At 37.6% G+C, this 6,000-nt stretch overlaps 1 protein-coding gene across 2 annotated transcripts in view; it reads right to left on the reverse strand.

Annotated features, from left to right (window-relative positions):
* Positions 1-6,000, reverse strand: part of CPS1 (carbamoyl-phosphate synthase 1) — a 144,656-nt gene that overhangs the window by 21,378 nt on the left and 117,278 nt on the right. The gene's annotated exons all lie outside the window — the stretch shown is intronic.

Raw genomic sequence — 6,000 nt, forward strand, 5'->3', positions numbered from 1 at the left:
CAGCCTGTGAAAAGGAGACCCCAAACACAGTAAATTAAGCAAAATGAGAGGACAAAGAAATACACAGCAGATGAAGAAGCAAGGTAAAAACACACCAGACCAAACAAATGAAAAGGAACTGGCAATCTACCTGAAAAAGGATTCAGAATAATGAGAGTAAAGATGATCCAATATCATGGAAAGAGAATGGAGAAAATACAAGAAATGCTTAACAAGTAACTAGAAGAACTAAAGAGCAAACAAAAAATGATGAACAGCAAAATAAATGAAATTAAAAATTCTCTAAAAGGAATCAATAGCAGAATAACTGAGGCAGAAGAACAGATAAGTGACCTGGAAGATAAAATAGTGGAAATAACTACTGCAGAGCAGAATAAAGAAAAAAGAATGAAAAGAATTGAGGACAGTCTCACAGACCACTGGGACAACATTAAATGCACCAATATTTGAAGTATAGGGGTGCCAGAAGAAGAAGAGAAAAAAAAGGGACTGAGAAAATATTTGAAGAGATTACAGTTGATAATTTCATTAGTATGGGAAAGGAAATAGTCAAAGAAGTCCAGGAAGCGCAGAGAGTCCAATACAGGATAAATCCAAGGAGAAACACGCCAAGACACATATTACTCAAACTATCAAAAATTAAATACAAAGAAAAAATATTAAAAGCAGCAAGGGAAAAGCAACAAATAATATACAAGGGAATTCCCATAAGGTTAACAGCTGACCTTTCAGCAGAAATTCTGCAAGCCAGAGGGAGTGGCAGGACATATTTAAAGTGATGGAAGGGAAAAACTTACAACCAAGATTACTCTACCCATCAAGGATCTCATACAGATTTGACAGAGAAATTAAAACCTTTACAAACAAGAAAAGCTAACAGAATACAGCACCACCAAACCAGCCTTACAACAAATGCTAAAAGAACTTCTCTAGGCAAGAAACAAAAGAGAAGGAAAAGACCTACAATAATAAACTCAAAAACAACTAAGAAAATGGTAACAGGAACATACATATCAATAATTAACTTAAATGAAAATAGATTAAATGTTCCAACCAAAAGACATAGACTGGCTGAATGGATACAAAAACAAGACCCATAAAAATGCTGTCCACAAGAGGCCCACTTCAGACCTGGGAAACATACAGGCTGATAGTGAGGGGATGGAAAAAGATATTCCATGCAAATGGAAATCAAAAGACAGCTGGAGTAGCAATTCTCATATCAGACAAAACGTATTTTAAAATGAAGACTATTACAAGAGACAAAGAAGGACACTACATAATGATCAAGGGATCAACCCAAGAAGAAGATATAACAATTGTAAATATTTATGCACCCAACACAGTAGCACCTCAATAAATAAGGCAAATACTAACAGCCATAAAAGGGGAAATCAACAGTAACACAATCACAGTAGGGGACTTTAACACCCCACTTTCACCAATGGACAGATCAACCAAAATAAAAATAAATAAGGAAATACAAGCTTTAAATGATACATTAAACAAGACGGACTTAATTGATATTTATAGGACATTCCATCCAAAAACTACAGAATACACTTTCTTCTCAAGTGCTCATGGAACATTCTCCAAGATAGATCATATCATGGGTCACAAATGAAGCCTTGGTAAATTTAAGAAAATGGAAATCGTATCAAGTATCTTTTCTGACCACAACGCTATGATACTAGATATAAATTACAGGAAAAATATCTGTAAAAAATACAAACACATGGAGCCTAAACAATATGCTACTAAATAAACAGGAGATCACTGAAGAAATCAAGGAGGAAATCAAAATATACTTAGAAAAAAATGACAATGAAAACACGGTGGCCCAAAACCTATGGGATGCAGCAAAAGCAGTTCTAAGAGTGAAGTTTACAGTAATACAGTCCTACCTCAAGAAACGTCTCAAATAAACAAACTAACCTTACACCTAAAGCAATTAGAGGAAGATGAACAAAAAAACCCCCAAAGTTAGCAGAAGGAAAGAAATCATAAAGATCAGATCAGAAATAAATGAAAAAGAAAAATGAAGGAAACGATAGCAAAGATCAATAAAACTAAAAGCTGGTTCTTTGAGAAGATAAACAAAATTGATAAACCAGACTCATCAAGAAAAAAAGGGAGAAGACTCAAATCAATAGAATTAGAAATGAAAAAGGAGAAGTAACAACTGATATTGCAGAAATACAAAGGCTCATGAGAGATTACTACAATCAACTCTATGCCAATAAAATGGACAACCTGGAAGAAATGGACAAATTCTTAGAAATGCACAACCTTCCAAGACTGAACCAGGAAGAAATAGAAAATATGAACAGACCAATCACAAGAACTGAAATTTAAACTGATTAGAAATCTTCCAACAAACAAAAGCCCAGGACCAGGTGGATTCACAGGCGAATTCTATCAAGCATTTAGAGCAGAGTTAACACCCATCCTTCACAAACTCTTCCAAATTATAGCAGAGGGAGGAACACTCCCAATCTCATTTTAGGAGGCCACCATCCCTCTGTTACAAAAACCATACAAAGATGTTAAAAAAAAAAGAAAATGACAGGCCAATAGACGAAAAAATCCTCAACAAAATACTAGCAAACAGAATCCAGCAGCACATTACAAGGATCATACCCCATGATCAAGTGGCGTATAGCCCAGGAATGCAAGGATTCTTCAATATATGCAAATCAATCAATGTGATATACCATATTAAAAAACTGAAGGAGAAAAACCATATGATAATCTCAACAGATGCAGAAAGAGCTTTTGACAAAATTCAACACCCATTTATGACAAACACTCCCCAGAAACTAGGCATAGAGTGAACCTCCCTCAACAAAATAAAGGCCATGTATGACAAACCCACAGCCAACATCATTCTCAATGGTGAAAAACTGAAACGATTTCCTCTAAGATCAGGAACAAGACAAAGTTGCCCACTCTCACCACTTTTATTCAACACAGTTTTAGAAGTTTTAACCATAGCAATCAGAGAGGAAAAAGAAATAAAAGGAATCCAAATCGGAAAAGAAGAAGTAAAACTGTCACTGTCTGCAAATGACATTATACTATACATAGAGAATCCTAAAGATGCTACCAGAAAACTACTAGAGCTAATCAACGAATTTGGTAAAGTAGCAGGATACAAAATTAGTGCACAGAAATCTCTTGCATTCCTATAAACGAATGATGAAAAATGTGAAGGAGAAATTAAGGAAACACTCCCATTTACCATTGCAACAAAAAGAATAAAATACCTAGGAATAAACCTACCTAAGGAGACAAAAGACCTGTATGCAGAAAATTATGGCACTGATAAAAGAAATTAAAGATGATACAAACAGATGGAGAGATATACCATGCTCTTGGATTGGAAGAATCAACATTTTGAAAATGACTATACTACCCAAAGCAATCTACAGATTCGATGCAATCCCTATCAAACTACCAATGGCATTTTTCACAGAACTAGGATAAAAAATTTCACAATTTGTATGGAAGCACAAAAGACCCCAAAAAGCCAAAGCAATCTTGAGAAAGAAACACGGTGCTGGAGGAATCAGACTCCCTGGCTTCAGACAATACTACAAAGCTACAGTAATCAAGATAGTACGGTATTGGCCCAAAAACAGAAATATAGATCAATGGGACAGGATAGAAAGCCCAGATATAAACCCACACACCTATGGTCAGCATATCTTTGATAAAGGAGCAAAGAATATACAACGGAGAAGAGACAGCCTCTTCAATAAGTGGTGCTGGGAAAACTGGACAGCTACATGTAAAATAATGAAATTAGAACACTCCCTAACACTATACACAAAAATAAACTCAAAATGGATTAAAGACCTAAATGTAAGGCCAGACACTATAAACTCTTAGGGGAAAACATAGGCAGAAGAGTCTATGACATAAATCACAGCAAGATCCTTTTTGACCCACCTCCTAGAGAAATGGAAATAAAAATAAACAAGTGGGACCTAATGAAACTTAAAAGCTCTTGTACAGCCAAGGAAACTATAAAAAAGACAAAAAGACAACCCTCAGAATGGGATAAAATATTTGCAAACAAAGCAACTGACAAAGGATTAATCTCCAAAATATACAAGCAGCTCATGTAGCTCAATATTTAAAAAACAAACAACCCAATCCAAACATGGGCAGAAGACCTAAATAGACATTTCTCCAAAGAAGACATACGGATGGCCAACAAACACATGAAAGGATGCTCAGCGTCACCAATCATTAGAGAAATGCAAATCAAAACTACAATGAGGTATCACCTCACACCAGTCAGAATGCCCATCATCAAAAATCTACAAATAATAAATGCTCGACAGGGTGTGGAGAAAAGGGAACCCTCTTGTACTGTTGGTGGGAATGTAAATTGACACAGCCACTATGGAGAACAGTATGGAGGTTCCTCAAAAAACTAAAAATGGAACTACCATATTACCCAGAAATCCCACTGCTGGGCATATACCCTGAGAAAACCATAATTCAAAAAGAGTCATGTACCACAATGTTCATCGCAGCTCTATTTACAATAGCCAGGACATGGAAGCAACCTAAGTGTACATCGACAGATGAATGTATAAGGAATATGTGGCACATATATTATTACTCAGCTATAAAAAGAAATGAAATTGAGTTATTTGTAGTGAGGTGGATGTACCTACAGTCTTTCATACAGAGTGAAGTTAAGTCAGAAAGAGAAAAACAAATACCGTACGTGAACACATATATATATGGAATCTAAAAAAAAAAAAATTTTTTTTGAAGAACCTAGGGGCTGGACAGGAATAAAGACGCAGATGTAGAAAATGGACTTGAGGACATGGGGAGGGGGAAGGGTAAGCTGAGACGAAGTGAGATATACACTACCAAACGTAAAATAGATGGCTAGTGGGAAGTAGCTGCATAGCACAGGGAGATCAGTTCGGTGCTTTGTGACCCCCTAGAGGGGTGGGATAGGGAGGGTGGGAGGGACATGCCAGAAGGAGGGGATATGGGGATATATGTATACGTACAGCTGATTCACTTTGTTATACAGCAGCGACTAACACAACAATGTAAAGCAATTATACTCCAATAGAGATGTTAAAAAAAATGTACACAAATAAACATGTGTTGACTGATTAAAAAAAAAAAAAAGATGACAGCCTCAAAGACAACACCTAGCATGCATATTGAGTACTGAGGCAGAGTCATTATTACTGGACAGGTCTTTAAAGCAGTGGTTCCAAAAGAGGGTTTGAAAGAGATATATCATAAAGTGCTGTTTGAGGTGAGGGTAAGGGCAGACAGTGAAAGCATCGGTTCTAGAAAGTTCTCACGTGACTGCTGCATACCTGCTTCTGAGAAACATTGCTTTAGATGCTGCTCACCTGTAAGCGGCCCAAACATTAGAATCATCTGCAGCAGTAGTTATCCAAATGTGGTCCCCAGACCAGCAGCAATGGCATCACATGGGGACTTGATAATAATACAGATTCTGGGGGCCTGCTCAGAACTACAGGTTTAGAAACTGGGGAGGAGTCTTGTAACCTGCATTTTAACAAGTCCCCCAGGTGGTTATGATGCATACAGTTAGAGAACCACTGCACCAGCATACAACCAAATGGGCTCTGAAGGGCAGTGAAGGAAATTGTCATCTTTAAAATACCCAGCAGACTCAGAGGAGGAAGTTCCCCTCAAAATTAAATTTTACCTGGGGCATGTCCTACTGCTACCTAGTTAAAAAAATGTTTTTAATGGGATTCCCTGGTGGCACAGTGGTTAAGAATCCGCCTGCCAATGCAGGGGACACGGGTTTGAGCCCTGGTCCAGTAAGATCCCACATGCCACGGAGCAACTAAGCCCGTGCGCCACAACTACCAAGCCTGCGCTCTAGAGCCCATGCGCCACAACTACTGAAGCCCATGCGCCTAGAGCCTGTGCTCCGCAGAAAGAGAAGCCACCACAATGAGAAGCCCGAGCACTGAAACAAAG

The sequence above is a fragment of the Monodon monoceros genome, unplaced genomic scaffold (genome assembly GCF_005190385.1).
Source record: "Monodon monoceros isolate NGI ecotype Baffin Bay Population unplaced genomic scaffold, NGI_Narwhal_1 Super_Scaffold_16, whole genome shotgun sequence".
Classification (NCBI taxonomy): domain Eukaryota; kingdom Metazoa; phylum Chordata; class Mammalia; order Artiodactyla; family Monodontidae; genus Monodon; species Monodon monoceros.